Here is a 7,026-nt window from a genome sequence, read left to right as displayed (position 1 = left end):
CAATTCCTACCTCTCCATATCCAAATCTTTAAGAGGTTGATAGCCCAAACACTTACCACACCAATCCTGAGTATAAAGTAAGGTTTTGGTGCTACTGGAAAGCATTGGAAGAAGCTATTTGTTTGGTGGATGCAATCTAGCTGAATTGCGTGATCTAGAGAGTTAGAGAAGACAAGGCTTCGTCAAGTCAGTTGGTAGTAAGAGCTTGAAGGGCTCAAGTACATGGGGTAGAGTAGGCTTGGAAGGTCTTTTGTTATTTGTGTATTCCAACTCATTCTCTAGTGGATCGATTTACTGCTTAGAAGGCGGCGGAGAGGTTTTTCGGCGAGTTCTTCGGTTTCCTCTTCGATAACATATCGGCATGTTATCTTGTGTTTGCATTCTTCTTCCCTACTCTTTTACCTTTTATTTTATTGTTGATATTTGATGAATATGGCTTAGAGTAGTTACATTGTTTGTTCGCTCTCATTTACTCTATTCCGCACATAGTTTAAGTTAGAGTAAAATCAACTGAGCTGTAAGTTTAATTTTGGGGTTTAAACAGCTCTTGTGTTTTCATACAAATTCGAGCTTTCACCATGTATTCGGCTTTACCTATTAAAAGAGAGTTTGAGCGCATACGTGAAGGAGATTGTTAGAATTATGTGGTTAAATGATTAAATTTTCCATTTCCAATCAACCTAAATTTTTGAAATAATTGGTACTTCCCATCGATCAAGAACTATGTCCAAAGAAAAATTATTGAGCGCCATACATGTGACAAATTGATGATAGCATAAGAAATTGAAGAGGATTGTTCAAGTGCTTAGAGAAAATCCAAAAGGCTATAGTGATCCCTTTATTTTCCTACGACAATCTTTATAAGAAGTTATTATTGACAATTAATTTTAAGTAACTTCTCACCAAAGAATGTTACATTACATTTCACACATGTATCACCTAAGCATGTGTTGAAAAACTTGGCTGTTCGTATGCAGAGCAGTACAATACAAGTAGAAAACGTAACAAGAAGTCCTTAAAAGACAATATACACACAAGAAAAAAGGCAAAGAAAAGCATACAAATTCTCAAAAAGCATTTTTGAGATAAAAATTGCCTCAATCTCAATTATACCAGGGGCGGCTCCACATTGAAGGCAGTGGTCACCTATGAAGCACGGGTGCGTTTTGGGACTCGGGTGCGGGTGCAGGTGCGGGTGCGGGTGCGGGACTCGGCAATTTTTGAAAAAGTAGGGTGCGGGTGCGGCGGGACTCGGTGATTAAAAAATTATTAAAAATATTTTTATTTATATTTTCTATATATTTTTACTATTAAAATATTCTTAAAAAACACATTAATATACTTGATTCACAAAACAAAGAAAGAATAAGGCAAGAAACGCATTTGAGGTCAGAATTTCGACCTCTCCGGCGATTTTCACGGCCAATTTCGGCTTGTTTCGGCCGATTCCGGCATGTTTCGGCCGTATCGGTTGCTGGCCGATATTGACCGATATGGCCGATACGGCCCGATTCTGGCCGAATCAGCCTGATTCGGCGCGAATTGAAGCCGATTCGGCGTGAATCGAGCCGCGTCGGCGCGAATCGAGCCGAGTCGGCGCGAATCTGAGAAAAAAAAAAAAAAAAAAAAACGCAGACGCAGCACCGACGCGAGGTCAACCGCGTCGGACTCGGGTGCGGCACCCTCCTAGCTGCGTCCGTGCATTCTAGGTGGTCACAGAAACCCTGACTTGGAAAAAAAAAATTTATAAATAAATACTACAACACAAATCAAATTTCTTTGTAGAAAGTAGAATTATAATTACAAATTTGAAATTTCTCATACAACACCAAAAAATATAGCCTAGCCTAAACTCTGTTTCACCAGTCTTCGTTGTCATCCTTGATAAACAAATGGGTACCAAAATTAGTCAGCTTCACATATTTTTCTTCCCTTTCATGGCTCAAGGCCACATGATACCAGCCATAGACATGGCCAAGCTATTTGCAGCGCACAGTGTGAAGGCAACGTTTGTCACTACTCCTCTCAACATGCCTGTAGTCTCCAAAACAATTGAAAAAACCTCACAAGAAAGTTTCGTCTGATTCTGAAATATTTGTCATTCCTAACTTTCCAGGGGAGATAAAGCTGACATTGATGCAACTGCCAGACTTCACCCAGCAAGAAGTTGAAATAGACTTTTCCAAGTTTTTGAAAGAAGCTTCCAAATCAGGGTTGAGGAGCTATGGGGTTGTTGTTAATAGCTTCTATGAGCTCGAGCCAGATTATATAGATCATTACAGAAACGTTTGGGGAAGAAAGGCATGGCATATAGGTCCAGTTTCATTATGCAACAAGGATACTAAAGATAAAGCCCAAAGGGGAACAGAAGCCTCCATTGATGAACAAGAATGTTTGAAGTGGCTTGCTACAAAGAAACCCAATTCGGTTGTTTATATTTGTTTTGGAAGTATATCAAACCTTAGTGATTCCCAACTCATGGAGATTGCAATTGGTCTTGAGGCTTCTGGACAACAATTCATTTGGGTTGTGAGGAAAGGCAAAAATGAAAAAGGAGAGGAAGATTGGTTACCTATAGGAATTTGAGAAAAGAATGGCTGGTAAGGGACTAATTATACAAGGTTGGGCAACCCAATGTTGATTCTTGACCATGAAGCAGTTGGAGGATTTGTTACTCATTGTGGATGGAACTCAACCGTGGAAGGAGTGACTGCAGGGGTGCCTATGGTCACATGGCCTGTAACTGTTAAGCAATTTCACAATGAGAATTTAGTAACTCAAGTACTGAAAATTGGGATTAGTGTTGGTGCGCAGCAATGGATTAGAATGGTTGGAGATGATAGTAAGAGGCAAGCAATACAAAAGGCAGTAAGGCAAATTATGGTGGGTGAAGAATTTGAGGAAATGAGAAGCAAAGCCAAGGTACTTGGGGAGATGGCAAGGGGGGCTGTTGACGAAGGGGGATCGTCCTACTCTGATTTGAATACAGTAATTGAAGAATGATAGTTGCCTTGTTCTTAATCTTGAGGCAAAAAAATTGCCAACGTAGTTCTTTTGTCGTAAAATAAATCATTTATCTGTTTTGATGAGCGTGTGTTAGTCTTATTTGCTTAATTGTTCTTCAATAGTTGTAAGACATTGTCCTGTGAATTGATGATAAACTAGGCAAATAGCTTGTGCTATGCACAATATGGAATTGCCTAATAATTCAAGTTTTCTATTTGTTTATATAACCCTTAAAGAGAACCTCATAATTGCATTTAATTTTGTAATTAATGTCTTAAGATAAGAACATAACTTCTATGACGCTTAGGCTATGTTTAGTTGGAGATGAAATAGAAATGATAGAAAAGAAATGGGAGAATGAGATTTTGGGTTGTTTGGTAAGGAAAAAAAAAGTTGGAGGATTTTTGGTGTGGCCTAGACATTTTCTCCCCTAGCTCACCAAAAATTGATCTCTCTATTTTGGAGAGAGAACAAGCATGAAAGCTTGATACAATTGGTGTCACTAAATTACCCCCAATTAATACCGCTCACCTGCCCCTCATTTCTTCTTAATTTGCAACTTGTCTGCACTTTGCAGTCTTGATATAGAACAGACAGCACAGGCCTTTCGGAGCAGTAAGGGCATTAGAAGTCACGACACAAGATCAACGGAGGGTGCTAGTAGAGGCCATTGACAGGTTGAAGGGAAAATGACATTCTGATCCAAACTCAAGAGCATCACCTAAATTTAGGAAAGTTGCTTCGTTAAGGCCTCGAAAATAGTGTTTTTGCTATTTATATTAATAGTTGTTTTTCCTTAATAACTTTCAGTTTAAAAGTCAAAATAAGGCGCCATCTGTTTTGGGACGACTCTTAAGGTTAGTAATTTATAATTTTGCATTTAACTCAATTTTACTATTTTTGGTAGAATTTGGTATTTTGCCCCATAATTAATGCAAATTAGGATTCTGGGTGTTTTCCTAGCCGCCTTAGGATTTCTTTTACTATTAAAACATATTGTAGCCTCCAAGGCAATTTAGTTTTCAGATTTATAAAAATATAGACTTTGTCTATTTCACTCTAGTGGATTCCAGAACTTTATCATCTTGTGGATTCAAGGGACCTCTCATGGATTAGAGTTTTTTATTCAGATTCTAACATGTTTAGTTTCTTTTTCCATTCAGAAAACAACATGTTTGTTTTCTTACCCTCTTTTTTATTTGTTCTTTTCCAATCAACATGCTTTTTTAAATTAGTTGGTTTTGGCTTAAAAAAAAAAAAATCAACCATGGATTTTTTCTTTTCTTAATTAATGGTGTTTTTTTTAATTAAATGGTGGTTGTCACTTTTAATATGTGTGTGTAATATAATGGAAAAGTATTTTATTTATTTATTTAATGATTAAAAAATATCATATCTTTACATATAATAATGATATAAGAGTAATTTTATACAAACTATATATTCTATCCCTACACTTTTCCATTCTCCCAACCAAACACCATGAGAAAAAACTAAAAATTTTCTATCCTCAGACTTTTCTATCCCCTCCCCATTTTTTATGCTTCCACTTTTCCATCTTCCCAAAGCGGGAGGAGAGAAAATGGAGAAGGGATAAAAAAGTGGGTGAGATGGAAAAGTCATTTATTTTGTTGAGAAGAAAAATGAAATTATGGAAAATGAAGTTGATATAAATTTACAATTATGCCCTTATTAAATAAAGCAAAAAGTAACACTTTTTTTATATTAAAAAATCGTGTATGGACACTTCAATATTTTAAAATAATAATAAAAAAGAGCACAAGTGCTAAAGGATAAAAAAAAAAAAAAAAAAAAAAAAAAAAAAAAACGAATGAGAAGTACAGAAAAAGTGAAAATCTAAAGAAGAAAACCAAAGGAAAAAAAAAATGAAACAAATGGGTCATGGGTATAATAGAACAAGGCAAAAATCAAAGGAAAAAAAGGGGGGCCAAAGAAGAAAAATCGAAACAAACAGGTTAGGTCATGGTTTTTTATTTTTTATCCTTGTCTTCATTTGCCTATTTTCCTCTACTTTTTCCCTTAATTTCAAGAGAAAATATTTTAGTAGGTTTGGGAGAAAACGGCCAGGCCCTACCAGTTTTCCATCCACCAACCCATCCAACCAAATACCCCAATAAATTTCTTTCCCCTCCTCTATTCTCTCCTATATTTTCCATCACCTCTAAACTCTACCAAAATAAATAGACCCTAAGTATACTCATTAGTTAAGAGAGTAGAGGAAGACGAAAATGTACAAAGAAGGAAGTGTCATGCAAAGAGTAAAAGATTGAGTTCTGGTTAAATCATTTATATGAGACTAAGGTTATGAGTTGAAGATTCACATTATGCATGTGACACTACAATATGTAGATATGTTTTTTTTTTTTTTTTTTTTTTTTTTTTTAGGAATATTTATATATGTTGAAAATTTAGTTTGTGCTCATTATTAAAATACAAATAGTAGTAAAAATAAAGTTTTCTTTATTTTGTGTTGCCTATCTTTTGGATGGAGTTTATCTTTAAATCGATTTTGACAAAATTTTCCTCCAACTCATTACGTAATGGTTCAATGAGTATCTATGTATACTTTTAGTCACATGATTTATTCATTGACATATTTAATAAGTTATGTGATTTAATACATATGGATGGTTTTATAAATCACCATATAATAAGTTGGAGGAGATTCCTATAACCTGTTTTGGAGGACTTTTATGTTGAATTTAGTACAATTTACATTAAAATTTTATGAAAATAAAAATATTAATTTTGGGATTAACTAGAAAAGTTATGTCTGCGTAAATGGCAACAAAAAGGTTAATATTAGACATTAATTATAAATTTATTCGTAATTACAAATTGTAGAACTACATATAAATTAAAATGGGAAAAAATTATGCTTTAAAATTCAAAAGTATATAAAGTATACTCCATTGAAATTTTTTTAAAAAAATTTATAGTTATCACTATTATAATAATTAAAAAAAAAAAAAAAAAAAAAAATCCAATGTGGCTTGGATTGGATGGAGGCGTTCAATTGTTTGTTCATGGGTGGTTATTTTACATGCAAAACAAAGGTACATTCTAGCAAGGTATTGCTTGAAATTATGGATGGCATCAAAAGATTTCAAATTTGAATTTGGGATTAAATAAAATTTTATTAGAAAGTTATGCTAAGTGGTTGCCAATAAAAAGGTTTATTAAAAATTTAAAGAAAATAAAACAGATTATTAAAACCAACTAAATAGGAATACTAAATAATTTTTTAAAATTTCCGTTTAAAATAAGATAAATAATAAAATTAAACAATTTATTGAAAATTTTGCTTAGGTGGAAGGTTAATTGAATAGTAACTATTTCCCTTTCAAAAAATAGTTACATATTGTACTAATTAAAAGATGAGTCAGAAGGTTGAATCCACCATTCACTTTACTGTCTTTGAAGTACCTAATTTTTCAAATTAAGAGGCTATACTTGTGGTATGTGTGTGGGGATTTTCCCGCACAAGCTGTTTGTCCGCTTTGGGGAGCCAAGCCCGCATGGTTTTGTTCTCGGCCCCGAGTGTGGTGTTTGGGATTTTCATCTCAGGCACTTTGGCCGATATTGGCTTAACACCCTAGTCCCACATCGGTTAGAGATGCGTCCCACGCATGCCTTATAAGCTCTTGGGCAAAGGCATGGTGTACCACTACTCTTGGGCAAAGGCATGGTGTACCAATTTTAAAGTCATTTAAAGATGCGAATTTGATTAAAGAATCAAAGTTTAGTAGTTTACCCAACATCACGAATCATAGTAAATGCTCCTAATTTTAAATGATTCATCGCTATTTGCATGACATAAGCGAATATGTCACAAATAGAAGAAAATGCCCATTTTTCTACAATTGATAGGGATTAGGGAAGACTTGAAGACAAGATGACTCGTGACTTGGTGTTCACACAAACAAACAAACAAGTTACCTTGTCCTTCTTATCTCATTCTTTTATTATTTTCATATTATCCTTTTGGTTACTCTCTTT

The 7,026-nt window shown here is 34.6% G+C and overlaps 1 pseudogene; it reads left to right on the top strand.

Moving 5' to 3' along the window:
• Positions 1–1,892: 1,892 nt before the first annotated feature.
• Positions 1,893–3,003, top strand: LOC126706284 (UDP-glucose flavonoid 3-O-glucosyltransferase 7-like; annotated as a pseudogene).
• Positions 3,004–7,026: the final 4,023 nt, after the last annotated feature.

Source organism: Quercus robur, chromosome 11 (assembly GCF_932294415.1).
Source record: "Quercus robur chromosome 11, dhQueRobu3.1, whole genome shotgun sequence".
Classification (NCBI taxonomy): Eukaryota; Viridiplantae; Streptophyta; class Magnoliopsida; order Fagales; family Fagaceae; genus Quercus; species Quercus robur.
The sequence above is the reverse complement of the archived record's forward strand: the minus strand, read 5'-3'. Positions and strand labels throughout refer to the sequence as shown.